Source organism: Lolium rigidum, chromosome 2 (genome assembly GCF_022539505.1).
Source record: "Lolium rigidum isolate FL_2022 chromosome 2, APGP_CSIRO_Lrig_0.1, whole genome shotgun sequence".
Lineage (NCBI taxonomy): Eukaryota > Viridiplantae > Streptophyta > Magnoliopsida > Poales > Poaceae > Lolium > Lolium rigidum.
The window spans coordinates 56,506,661-56,521,156 of NC_061509.1; the positions used below are offsets into that span (position 1 = coordinate 56,506,661).

Genomic DNA, 14,496 nt, shown 5'->3' on the forward strand with positions numbered 1-14,496 from the left:
TTGCGGCGGCCGGAGGCGTCGTAGTACTCGCTGGAAGTTGTACATGTCGTCGGTGACGACCTCACTGCTTGACACGCTCGTCGAAGGGCTCGTCGACGGGCTCGTCCGCTTGGTCCTGCCTCGCCGTCGTCGGTGAGATCCACCGGCGGCTTGCCGGAGTCGCGGATGGACATGGCGATCGCCGCGTCGAGGTCGCCCCTCCGGGCGTCCTTGTCGTTCATGGACGCCAAGAACGCCTCCCGCGGACACTGGGCGGTCCTCGGGGTCGTCGGCTGCGGCGATGAGCCGGCTGCTGCCGCTCGTACTCCGCCAGCAGCACCGCCTACGACGGTTCCTCCGGCTCCTCCTTCACCTCCGGCTTCGGGATGAGGAGGGCGCCGCCACGCCTCGTGTTGACGGGCGTCGCTGGCTCCTCCTTCACCTCCCGTTTGGGGACGGTGTAGGGCGCCGACCGGTACGACAAGGACGGCGTCGATCGCGCCGGTCCTGAGGAAGAAGAGTGCGAGGAGGACGAGTACGTCATCCTCCTCAGCTTCCATTGAGGAGACGGCGGCGGTGACGACGGCATCTCCAATCTTGGAGCGCCGTTGCGGATGCCGCGGATGAAGTCCTCGAGGGTGCGCCCGGAACGCCCCAGAACGAGGCGCGACCGTCCTTGTTCCAGGCTGTTGGGGCCGCCGACGAGCCCATCGGTGCTGTACATCTCGACGTCGTACTTCGCCTTGAAGTACGTCGTCCACCAGGCGTCGTTGTTGTTGGCCGCCCACGTCGGATCCAACCGCTCCTCGGCGGTAAGTTGAGCCCGACGGGCCTTGATGGCGTCCCTCCATTGCTCCGTGCGCGGCTTCGGCGGCGGCGGGACGCTAATGCCGTTCACGGCCATCTTCCAGCCGCCGCTGCTTGGCAGCCGCATGTCCGGCGGGACTGGATACCGGGCGTGGTACAGCGCCCACGCCTCCGGCACGGTGAGGCTGCCGCGGCCGAAGCCGTTCACCGCGGCGATCTTGCGGGAGGACGAGCTCGGCATTTTTGGAGCGGCGAGGAGAAGATCTGGGAGGGGGGAGGCGGTGGCGACGAGAAGGTTTGTGAGCGGTGAGAACTGCAGGGCGTCTTAAACAGCGGCGGCAGCGAGTGGTTGCACGCAATAACGCCGGCGCGGACGGCCACGCAGCCATGCACGACGAGACGCGTCCCTGCGTCGCCTGAGAAAACTGGGACGCCATTAATGTCGCTTGACCAAAGGTAGGCGGTGGGGTTTTAGGCTTCCGAGCCGCTGACGCGTCGGGCCCGCGTTGGTTCGCCTCGCTTTCCGTTGTGTCCGGCGTGCCCGGGCGTCCCCGTGGGACGGGGACGGGCTCGGGCGGCCGGACACCGTATCGGGGCCGCCCGGACAAAAATGGGCTTTAGGGGACGCGGCTGAAACGTTTTTTTTGGCCCGGCGCGTCCTAAATTGCTTTGGGGGACGCTTTGGGGGACGCGGCATGCTCTAAGGGCATCTCCAGCGGCGCGACGCATTTCGAACGTCCGAAATGTCCGTTTGCGTCGCGCGGCGGACGCGAGACAGACCGTTTTTGTCCGCGCGTCCGTTTGCACCCTGGGGTGGCTCCAGCGGCGCGACGCATTTCCGCGTTTGCATTAAATAGTTGCCAATGTGTTCGCCGACTGATCGGACTCGTCGTCCGAAGAGGAGTCAACGATCTCCGCGCGGAACTTCTCCACCATATGCCACGCGTCCATCTGCGTCGATACGAACTGTTGATCAATGGCCGCGCACAAATCGCGCCGAAAAAACGAGAAGGAACCTACCGGCGCAATAGGTCGAACAGGTCGTGGGCGGCGCGGAAGGGCGGCGCAACCGGCAACGTTTCGCCCGAAAACAGCCGGCAGGTTCGCGCCGGAGCCAACCCGAGTACGATCCCTGCTCTCCGCGCGGCGACAACGGTGCCGGCGGTGAGTACTGCGGCGCTGCGGCGGACGGCGGGGATTGGGGCGGGGGCGTCGCACTAGGGCACCAACGAGGGTGAAAAAATAAATTAGGTCGAAGCGGTCGATTTTGCTCTCGCTGACTTGCGGGACCGGGTAAGAAATGGAGGACGCTCGGCGCGTCCGCCAAGCGTCCGCGGAGACGCAAACCTGGCGCATATTTGGGCCAGGTTTGCGTCTCCACGGACGGGCCGGTCACTTTGTGTCGTCCCGCTGGAGCAGAGCCCAGACGTATTTCCGGTCACGGCGGACGACTCAGCGACCATTTGCCTCGCGCCCGCTGGAGATGCCCTAACAGTTTTCGAAAAAGTACAGTATAACAGTTTTCGCTTCATGAGCCGTTCTGCCCGATAGGCCAGGCCCACTAAGCAGAAGCAACAATCCCCAAATCATCGAGGCCAACCAAAGCAAAACGAATTTCTCCGGCCGGCGTTCGAAAAAAAGAACCCACGAAAAATCCCCAAATCCACTCGCGGCGGCGCGGCCTCCCGTTCCTACGGTCGGCGGGCGGCTTGCGGCGGCAGGGACGCACGACGTCCTTAAGTGCTCGCCGGGTCGAGCTAAGGTCACAGGAGGAGGCGGAGAGAGGGAGGGCCTAACCGCCCGCCCGCCCGGCGCTCCAGGTGTTCGTGCAATTGCGTCGCCGGCGTGGCTCGGGCGCGGCTCGGTCCTGCTACTGCGTGCTTCGGGGGGAGGGGCGTGGGAGCGCGACCAGCTACACGCAGGCCAAAGAGAAGTGAGTCCTTAGCTCGTAGACCATGTCATCTCTGGTAAACCGGCCACCGCCCCCCGCCCCCGGCTCTGCCCGGCGGCGTTTAACCACCAACAGCGGCGTCAGTGGTGACATTCGGCGCCACATGGCTCCGCAGCAGCAGGAGCTATGGTCCTCGTACTCGGTCTATAGCTCTCGTCCCCTGCACGGGGTCGTCCAGTCGAGGTCTTGCCAAGGGTAAGCAGCAGGCTTGCCAAAAGAACGATGCCGCCGCTGAGAACCAAGACGGGGCTCTGGGATGGAGCAAGGACGAGATCGAGGCCATCTCGGTGCTGTTCGCGCGGCCGATGCGGCAGACTCCGCCGAAGCCCCCGAGCCCGGCGACGCGGCGGCCGCTCCCGCTGCCGCAGCCCCACAAGACGAGGCTGCCCGCTGCTCCGGTGCGGAAGCATCACGTCCGGCTCCCCTCGCGCTCCTCGTTCAGCGATCGGGTGCGCAAGGACCCGGAGGTCCTCGTCGGGATCGCCCGGGAGACCGCCGCGCTCCCGCCGGACTCCGACGTGTCCACGGTGCTGGACAGCTGGGATCCGTTCCTCCGGAAAGGGTCCCTGTCCATGACCATCCGGGAGCTTGGCCACATGGGGCTCCCCGAGAGGGCGCTCCAGACGCTGTGCTGGGCGCAGGCGCAGAAGGCCGTGCCGCTCTTCCCCGATGACCGCATCCTCGCCTCGACTGTCGAGGTCCTAGCGCGCTTCGACGAGCTCAGGATGGAGTCTGCACTCGAGGAGTGCGTGCCGTCGGCGAGCCGCGCCATCCTCGAGGCCATGGCGAGCAGGTTCATCGGGGCGGGCAAAGTAGGCCTCGCGCGAAAGGTGCTCGAGCTTGACAGGGTAAACAAGAGAACGCTGCACCCGGGCGTCTACGCGAAGCTGATGCTGGAAGTTGCCCAGACACCTGAAGGCTACGGGCTCGCTGCTGCACTACTCGATGAGCTCGGTGAGAGGCCGGAGTTTGACCTGCGACCGCAGGACTGCACGGCTGTCATGAAGGTCTGCGTATAGCTCAGGCGGTACGTGGCCGTGGAGAGCCTGTTCAGCTGGTTTACGGCGTCCGGCAGGAACCCGACCGTGGTGATGTACACGACTGTGATCCACAGCCGCTCCCGCGACGGGAGGCACCGGGAGGCGTTGGCCCTGGTGTGGGAAATGGAGCAGGCAAACTGCCTTCTTGACCTGCCAGCATACCGGGTCATCGTCAAGCTGTGTGTGGCACTGCGTGATCCAGAAAGGGCTTTTCGGTACATGTTGAGGCTGAAGGATGCTGGGTTCGTTCCGACCAGTGACATATATTGTAATTTGATTGAAAGCTATGCCATAGCGGGAAGGATGGCCAAGTGCCGTCAGCTGATCAGGGAGGCTGGTTTCAAGCGTGTCTGTGATGAGTGATAGACACCCTTGAACCACTGGCAAAGTGAAAGTCTATGCTCCTCTAACTATCTGTAGGTGGTAAGTTGTATCACAAAGAGTGTGTGTATTCTCTATTGGCAATTCTATGCTAAGAAGCGTATATTTGATAATGCTTCGTACTTAAATTTGGTTTGCATACACTGTTTTAACCTTTGAGACTGTTGATAGTTCACATTCAGCATTCAGACAACAGATGGTTGAGATTTATTGACCAATACTCTCTATACTTACATCGACGACTCACATTCAGTCAGAAACTTTATTACATACTGTTGGTGTTATTATCGTTTCCCCTTGTGTTATGTAAACTGTTATAACTGAACTAAATGTTGAATGTAGATGGGCTGCAGCCCAGTAAGGCAGCCCATGTAGTCTACAATTCCTGAAATCTCAAGGCCCATCACGTTGGCAGCTTGAGACAGCCTTGGGGGACAAAGTTTAGTCCCACATTGCTAGTTGGGAGAGAGTTGGAGTGGTATATAAGGGCTGCTGTTCTAGTCATTCCAAGTGAGTGAGAATAGAAGAAGCCCTCGCGCACTCCTCCTCCTCCGCCCGCCCGGCACGGCACGCACGCACGCACGCACGCACGCACGTCGCGTTTCGTGACTCGAGTTCGAGTTCGAGTTCGAGACACACTCAAGGAAGTCTAAATTTTTGCTTGGTGCACCAACTGTGTTGGGTACGTGTCGACCTGCATGTGCATGCTCGCCGCGTGTCCCTGGCTTCCTACGCGTGTCAACGCGGGCGGGTCGGCTCTCCTCCCAGGCTATACAAGGAGACCGATCAGATCTGGAAAAGAAGGCTCTTAGATCTCTCTCTCGCGAAGTTCCTTTTGCTACACTACTCTCTAGTCTTCCCTATCCCGGCGACTGCGTGCACAGCCGTCCGGGAGAGCAGGCCTCCGAAACTCCGTCCGTTGAGATCCTGCACCGGGAGACGGGCGATAAGGTTTTTGGGGAGCGTCTCGGCGCGACTGCTCGCTACTCGTTCGTCTTCTTCTTCGACGACCCGGCTGCTTCATCGACAGATCCGACTACACCATGGGCGACATCAACAATACCCATGGTGGTGGTGCTTCGTCTGCTGGTGCGACCTTCCCGGTCGCGATGTACGTGCTTTTACTCTCCTACCTTGCACTGCTACTTGTTCCATGTTCAGATCTGATGCATGTGCTTAGTCTGATGTGTATGGTTAAGTATGCTTGTGCATCTGTAATCTTGCTTTCGGTAATTAAACTCACACGGAAATTGCCTAATAATCTAACAATCCAAAAACCTTATATGCATAGGCAATTTTCACCGTCTGGTTTTGCTGCTGCGCTTAAACCGAGCCCGTTTACGGGTTCTCATTTCAAGAGATGGCAGAGTAAGACCCTCTTGTGGCTCACTTCTATGGGAGTGCACCGAGTTGCGGAAGGTACTCCCAGAGGTCCGCTTACTCTCGACGAGGATAAAGCGTTCGGGGATGCCACCGTAATCTTTGTGGGTGCTTGTCCTAAGTGTGCTTGGAGACAAGTTGGTTGATGCTTATCCGCACATCCGAAATGGGAAGGAAGCTGTGGGATGCACTTGGACGCTAAGTTTGGTGCTGCCGATGCCGGAGGTGAACTGTATGCTATGGAGCAGTTCAATGACTACGAGAATGGTTGAGAACCGATCCGTAGTAGAACAGAGCTCATGAGATACGAGATCATGGCAAAGGAACTCGAGCTCCTCAAGTGTGTGCTACCGGACAAGTTTGTCGCGGGATGCATTGTCGCTAAGCTTCCCCCTTCATGGAGGAACTTTGCCACTTCCACGAAACATCGGAGGCATGAGTTTTCCGTTGAGAATATCATGGGCTCTCTGGATGTTGAGGAGAAGGCGAGGGCAAAAGACAAACACACTTGGAGGAACCGAGGGACGTTCTGCTGCCAATATGGTGCGGAAAAATGCCCACAAGTCCAAGGGAAAGAACAAGGGAGTCTCCCGGACTACCAACTTCAAGAAGAAGGGGAAAACGGAGAAGAAAGATCCTTGCTGGGTGTGTGGCGAGACCGGCCCTTGGGCCAATCGTTGTCCACAACGCAAAGGAAAGAAATGTCGAGTCGGACGGAACTCAAATTTTGTCGGCATGGTCATTGGCAACACGAGAGGAAGGAACTACGGGGTATGGTAATATGTTACCTCTTGTTCTTTCGGTGTTTCAGCCCACGAGAATGGTGGGTTGATACAGGTGCTAATGTTCATGTGTGTGCCGACATCTCCATGTTTACCTCTTATCGGGCCCGAGGTTCCTCGGTAATGATGGGGAATGGGTTACATGCTACTGTTCGTGGTGTTGGCACGGTAGATCCGAAGTTTACTTCGGAAAGATCGTGCAAGCCGAAGAACGTGCTCGCATGTCCCTTCTATCAAGAAGAATCTTGTTAGTGGCTCCCGTCTTATGAAAGATGGGTTTAAGTTGGTGTTTGAGTCCAATAAAGTTGTACTTGTCTAAGTATGGAACTTTTGTTGGAAAGGGATATGAATGTGAGGGAATGTTGCGTTTCTCTCTAGAAGACTTCGTGATAATGTTGTGAACCATGTAAGCACTAGTGTTAATGAAACTAATGTTTGGCATTCACGACTTTGTCATGTTAATTTCGGTTGTATGACGCGGCTTGCCGATATGAGTTTAATTCCGAAATTCACCTTTGTCAAAGGCTCTAAGTGCCATGCTTGTGTGCAAGCAAAGCAGCCTCGCAAGCCTCACAAGCCTGCGAAGGAAAGAAACTTGGCACCACTAGAGCTCGTACATTCAGATCTATGTGAGATGAATGGTGAGTTGACAAAAGGTGGAAAGAAATTTTTCATGACTTCGATTGATGATTCCACTAGGTACTGTTATGTGTATCTCCTCAAAACTAAAGATGAGGCTCTTGATTTCTTTAAAATCTATAAGGCTGAAGTTGAGAACCAACTTGAAAGAAAGATAAAAAGGGTTCGGTCCGATCGTGGTGGAGAGTACTTTTCTAATGAGTTCAATTTATTATGTGCGGAACATGGTATAATCCATGAGAGGACGCCTTCCAATTCCCCACAATCCAATGGGATTGCGGAAAGGAAAAACCGTACTCTAACAGATTTGGTTAACGCCATGTTAGATGTTTCGGGTTTATCCAAGGAATGGTGGGGGGAGGCTATATTGACTTCGTGTCATGTCCTAAATCGTGTTCCAACCAAGAATAAAGAGATTACCCCTTATGAGGAATGGGAAAAGAAAAGACCAACACTCTCCTACCTACGAACTTGGGGCTGTTTGGCTAAAGTGAATTTGCCAATCACCAAAAAGCGAAAGCTTGGACCAAAAACCGTGGACTGTGTCTTTCTTGGCTATGCTGCCCATAGCATTGCTTATAGATTTCTTGTGGTGAAATCCGGAGTGGACGACATGAATGTTGGCACCATCTTTGAATCAAGAGATGCTACATTCTTTGAGGATATATTTCCTATGAGAGATATGCATGGCATGTCTAGTTGGGAATCTGATCCAATACACGAAACTCCTATGGAGTCTGATGACGAATCTGATGATGAGAGTTCAGATTCTGATGAAGATAACAATGAAGCTCCCACAAGGAGTAAGAGACAAAGGACTGCAAAGTCTTTTGGTAATGATTTCATTGTGTATCTTGTGGATGATACTCCCACTACCATTTCAGAAGCCCTCGCATCTCCTGATGCAGACTACTGGAAGGAAGCGGTTCAAAGCGAGATGGATTCCATCTTAGCTAATGGAACGTGGGAGTTATCAGAGCGTCCTTATGGGTGCAAACCTGTAGGATGTAAATGGGTATTTAAGAAGAAGCTTCGAGTTGATGGTACTATTGAAAAGTACAAAGCTCGGCTTGTAGCCAAAGGCTATACCCAAAAGGAAGGCAAAGATTTCTTCGATACCTACTCACCTGTGGCGAGATTGACCACAATTCGAGTACTACTGTCATTGGCTGCCTCACACGGTCTTCTCGTTCATCAAATGGACGTTAAGACGGCTTTCCTAAATGGAGAGTTGGACGAGGAAATTTACATGGAACAGCCTGATGGTTTCGTACTGCAAGGTGCCGGTGCGTAGTTGACGTGGGAGTTAGAAATCTTTGTGGTGTAACTTTTCTTCGTTCCCCGGCAACGGCGCCAGAAAATATGCTTGATGGCGTGTATTTCACACGTTCGTTGGGAAACCCCAAGAGGAAGGTATGATGCGCACAGCAGCAAGTTTTCCCTCAGAAAGAAACCAAGGTTTATCGAACCGGGAGGAGCCAAGAAGCACGTTGAAGGTTGATGGCGGCGGGATGTAGTGCGGCGCAACACCGGAGATTCGGCGCCAACGTGGAACCTGCACAACACAACCAAAGTACTTTGCCCCAACGAAACGAGTGAGGTTGTCAATCTCACCGGCTTGCTCGTAACAAAGGATTAACCGTATTGTGTGGAAGATGATTGTTTGCGAGAGAAAACATTAAAAACAAGTATTGCGACGAGATTTGTATTTCGGTATTAAAGAATGGACCGGGGTCCACGAGTTCACTAGAGGTGTCTCTCCCATAAGATAAAAGCATGTTGGGTGAACAAATTACAGTCGGGCAATTGACAAATAGAGAGGGCATAACAATGCACATACATGACATGATAAGTATAGTGAGATTTAATTGGGCATTACGACAAAGTACATAGACCGCCATCCAACTGCATCTATGCCTAAAAAGTCCACCTTCAGCTTATCATCCGAACCCCCTCCAGTATTAAGTTGCTAACAACAGACAATTGCATTAAGTATGGTGCGTAATGTAATCAACAACTACATCCTCGGACATAGCGCCAATGTTTTATCCCTAGTGGCAACAACACAACACAACCTTAGAACTTTACGTCACTTGTCCAGGTGTCAATGCAGCCATGAACCCACTATCGAGCATAAATACTCCCTCTTGGAGTTAAAAGTAAAAACTTGGCCAGAGCCTCTACTAGTAACGGAGAGCATGCAAGATCATAAACAACACATATGTAATAACTTGATAATTAACATGACATAGTATTCTCTATCCATCGGATCCCGACAAACACAACATAGAGTATTACGGATAGATGATCTTGATCATGTTAGGCAGCTCACAAGATCCAACAATGAAGCACAATGAGGAGAAGACAACCATCTAGCTACTGCTATGGACTCATAGTCCGGGGGTGAACTACTCACTCATCACTCCGGAGGCGACCATGGCGGTGTAGAGTCCTCCGGGAGATGAATCCCCTCTCCGGCGGGGTGCCGGAGGAGATCTCCGGAATCCCCCGAGATGGGATCGGCGGCGGCGTCTCGGTAACGTTTTCCGTATCGTGGTTTTTCGCCTCGGGGGTTTCGCGACGGAGGCTTTAAGTAGGCGGAAGGGCGAGTCGGGGCCCGACGAGGGGCCCACACCACGGGCGGCGCGGGCCCCCTTGGCCGCGCCGCCTTGTGGTGTCGCCACCTCGTGGCCCCACTTCGTATGTTCTTCGGTCTTCCGGAAGCTCCGTGGAAAAATAGGCCCCCGGGTCTTCGTTTCGTCCAATTCCGAGAATATTTCGTTACTAGGATTTACGAAACCAAAAACAGCAGAAAACGAGAACGGCACTTCGGCATCTTGTTAATAGGTTAGTTCCAGAAAATGCACAAATATGACATAAAGTGTGCTTAAAACATGTAGGTATCATCAATAATATGGCATAGAACATAAGAAATTATCGATACGTCGGAGACGTATCACAAGGTCAGGAAAGAAAGGTGTGTAAATTAAAGAAATCTTTGTATGGTCTCAAACAAGCACCGAAACAATGGCATGAGAAGTTTGAAAGAACTTTGACATCTGTGGGCTTTGTTGTTAATGAAGCCGACAAATGTGTGTACTACCGCCATGGTGGGGGTGAGGGCGTTGTCCTATGCTTGTATGTGGATGACATACTAATTTTTGGGACAAGTCTCAAAGTGATTGAGGAGGTCAAAACCTTCTTATCTCGGTGCTTCGAGATGAAAGATCTTGGAGAAGCTGATGTTATATTGAACATCAAGTTATTGAGAGATGAGAATAATGGGATTACACTTGTGCAATCTCATTATGTTGAGAAGGTATTGAGCAGATTTGGCTATGTTGATTGCAAATCTTCTCTCACACCTTATGATCCTAGTGTCTTGCTTCGAAAGAATGAAAAGGCAACTAAAGATCAATTGAGATACTCTCAAATCATTGGTTCACTCATGTATTTAGCTTGCGCTACGAGGCTTGATATCTCGTTTGCTGTGTGCAAACTTAGCCGGTTTGTGGCCAACCCGGGAGATGATCATTGGCATGCTCTTGAGAGAGTGATGCGCTATCTAAAGGGAACCATGAGTTATGGAATTCATTATACCGGTCATCCAAGAGGACTTGAAGGGTATAGTGATTCCAATTGGATTTCTGATGCTAAAATGAAAGCCACAAGTGGATATGTTTTCACTCTTGGTGGTGGCGCTGTTTCCTGGAAGTCTTGCAAGCAGACCATCTTAACGAGGTCAACTATGGAAGCGAGAACTCACGGCATTAGATACAGCTACTGTCGAAGCGGAATGGCTTCGTGAGCTCTTGATGGACTTGCCCATGGTTGAAAAACCAATACCGGCTATCCTCATGAACTGTGATAATCAAGCTGTGATTGTCAAAGTGAAAAGTTCTAAGGATAATATGAAAAGTTCCAAACATATCAAGAGGAGATTGAAGTCCGTCGAAAACCGAAGAACTCCGGAGTGATAGCATTGGATTATGTCCAAAGTGCTAAAAATCCGGCGAGATCCTTTCACAAAAGGACTATCAAGAAATATGATAGACCTTGCATCGAGGGAGATGGGTTTGATACCCACTTGAGTTGCCGAGGGGGTAACCCAACCTATGTGATCGGAAATTCCGTGAAGTAGGACCTGGGAAAACAAACCGGAGCAACTGAGTTGAGAGAAAATATAATACTCCCACTCTGCTGCAGATGCAATTCTCTCATAGTTACTGTAAGGCAGGTTGACGATGTCCTAATGTGTTCTGAGCGGCTCTTAATGAGCGAAGACGCTGTCCTACGAGGCGATCTTTGAAGAACACACCTATATGAGTGACACTACTGGTCATAGTGTGGGAGATTTGGGTGAATCTCTAGTAGGCTCATGAAAGGCCGAGGAGTATGACTTATAAGCTCCACCCGAGGGGAAGGCTATGGCAGCCTAGTACCGTGCCGGCATTGAGCGAAACTTGCTGCACAAAGACTGACAATTCAAGGCATAGTCCATTGTTCAGTTGTAGTCAAGCGTAGGACCTTGCCTAGGTGGAAGTTCAACTTAACAGTCTCCACCGAAGTGCAGGTATATTAAACGAGTGAATGGAACTAATGTGTCATCCGATGTGCATATGAGATCTGGTGGGGGATTGTTGAATGTAGATGGGCTGCAGCCCGATAAGGCAGCCCATGTAGTCTACAATTCCTGAAATCTCAAGGCCCATCACGTTGGCAGCTTGGGACAGCCTTGGGGGACAAAGTTTAGTCCCACATTGCTAGTTGGGAGAGAGTTGGAGTGGTATATAAGGGCTGCTGTTCTAGTCATTCCAAGTGAGTGAGAATAGAAGAAGCCCTCGCGCACTCCTCCTCCTCCGCCCGCCCGTCTCGGCTCGGCACGGCACGTCACGACACGTCACGCACGCACGCACGTCGCGTTTCGTGACTCGAGTTCGAGTTCGAGTTCGAGTTCGAGACACACTCAAGGAAGCCTAAATTTTTGCTTGGTGCACCAACTGTGTTGGGTACGTGTCGACCTGCATGTGCATGCTCGCCGCGTGTCCCTGGCTTCCTACGCGTGTCAACGCGGGCGGGTCGGCTCTCCTCCCAGGCTATACAAGGAGACCGATCAGATCTGGAAAAGAAGGCTCTTAGATCTCTCTCTCGCGAAGTTCCTTTTGCTACGCTACTCTCTAGTGTTCCCCATCCCGGCGACTGCGTGCACAGCCGTCCGGGAGAGCAGGCCTCCGAAACTCCGTCCGTTGAGATCCTGCACCGGGAGACGGGCGATAAGGTTTTTGGGGAGCGTCTCGGCGCGACTGCTCGCTACTGTTCGTCTTCTTCTTCGACGACCCGGCTGCTTCATCGACAGATCCGACTACACCATGGGCGACATCAACAATACCCATGGTGGTGGTGCTGCTGCTGGTGCGACCTTCCCGGTCGCGATGTACGTGCTTTTACTCTCCTACCTTGCACTGCTACTTGTTCCATGTTCAGATCTGATGCATGTGCTTAGTCTGATGTGTATGGTTAAGTATGCTTGTGCATCTGTAATCTTGCTTTCGGTAATTAAACTCACACGGAAATTGCCTAATAATCTAACACTAAATATCTAGTTGCTGTGAGTATCATTATTACATTCATCACATGTATATATATGTTCTTTTTAATGGTCCATGCTACCTCATCTTATGAAAGCAGATACCTGTTGGAACTCTATAATTTACAGCACAAGGGTATGGGATAGCGTGTTTCTGGAGCTTGGTAGGGGCTGCTCCTTCTCTAATATCTTTATTTAGTCGACTGTTCAAGAATAAGTGATGATCTTATGTGCCACATAGCTCGAGATTCTAAGAACTTAACAGGAACAGGACACCCCATTTGGCATGGTTATGAAGTAGTTCCAAGTTTGCATCAGTTTGCTGCAAACCTAGTGGAGACAGATGGGAACTTTTTTGTATGGTTAAATTATGTTTCAGTCATGTTTAACCTGGAACTCTGAGCATCATGTTTTGGCAGAACTCAGTTCTGTTTGGTTTCTGAAATTCTCTTGCTACAGATATAGGAGACAAAGCATTGATATCTGTTACCTGGAACTGTTAATCACTTAAAAGGTTAACACTCCAATTTTTTGAGAGGTTTACACTATCATGCATTATCCTTTCCTTTTTTTTCTATCTTTCCCAAACATATCATTCCTTTGCTGATGTACATCCCTATGATGATAAGTTCATATCTCAGTTTGTGAATTTTGTTTCAACTGTCTTTTCATACAGGGCTGCCTGCAATTGCTAAAGATTGCTCTCTTCAAAAGTTAAACTTGTGTGGGTGCCAATTAATCACTGATATTGGACCGACATCCACTGCAAGTGGGTAGACTGATCGTCTGGCTATAAGTGTTCTCCTGGTACATACTTATGACACTGAATTTATGGCACTATCAAATCATCCAAAATTTGAGAAAGAAAATGGCCTCTACTTCAATTGTTGTTGTCCATACTAGGTTTGGGAAGCTGGCCAAAACTGATTGGTAAGACGGTTTAACTAGATTTCAACGAACATAAAATTTGCGCCTCTTGATATGATCCTACTCATGGCCTTTCATGGCAAACCTGTTAACTAGCTGCCCTAGTACAAGCTTTTAGGAGTTCAGATAAAACATTAGCTCCATTTTTACCCAAATAACACGGAGTAACACTATGATGCTAGTCTGAACACAAGTTACAACTCAGAATTCACAACCATAGGCTGGATGGAGGGCAACGCTGGCTGGATTCTCGGTCCAATTGCATCCAGCTCCACTCTCAGGCTCATTACTCCAGAAAATCGGCCTCTGGAGCCGATTTAGTTCGGCTGGCTCCGCGCTGCATGTAAATTGCGGTCGGAAACGAGAAGGGCAGGCCGGGCTGTTCTATTTTTTCGTGATATATGGTTGGGGTTCTCTCATTAATATCTGGGCGAGGAAGAGAGCTGGAATTTATAGACTTTAGTGATGTTATTGAAGAATTTATAGATTGTAGAAGTGTCGTGCTGAATCACTCCATTTTTGTGATATGTTCGGGATTCTATCATTAGTAGCTGAGAGAGAAAGAGAGCTGGAAATCCTTTTTTTTTTTGGCATAAATGGACAGGCTGGCCGTGTATGACGAACCGGGAAAATCCATTTTGCACATAAGTTATCACCAGAACACAAGGGAACCAAATCATACTTGGCTGCTTCAAAATCCATTTTTAAGGCGACTGCTTGGCTCTGCATGACAAATGAGAAGGAAAAGACCAGAACGACCAACTGTTCTAAAAGTGTTCAAATTATTCGTACACTCTGTGCTCGTTGTTTGCTTCTGTTCCTAATTACTTTTTTTTTAGCTGAAAACTGTAGGAGAGGCCCCGACAATAAATTTTATTTATTAAAAAAAAGAAATATATGTACAAGATAGAGGTAAAGAATGTACAAAAGGGCTTAGCCCAGGGCATAGCCCAAAGGAACTACAGATCGTCTAGCCAGGCTAAAAGGGAGGATTTGAGATCATCCTTCATTTTGTAAGAAAGG

At 51.1% G+C, this 14,496-nt stretch overlaps 1 pseudogene; it reads left to right on the plus strand.

The window, feature by feature from the left end:
* The first annotated feature begins 219 nt into the window (after window positions 1-219).
* LOC124689768 lies at window positions 220-4,394 on the plus strand (annotated as a pseudogene).
* The last annotated feature ends 10,102 nt before the right edge of the window (window positions 4,395-14,496 follow it).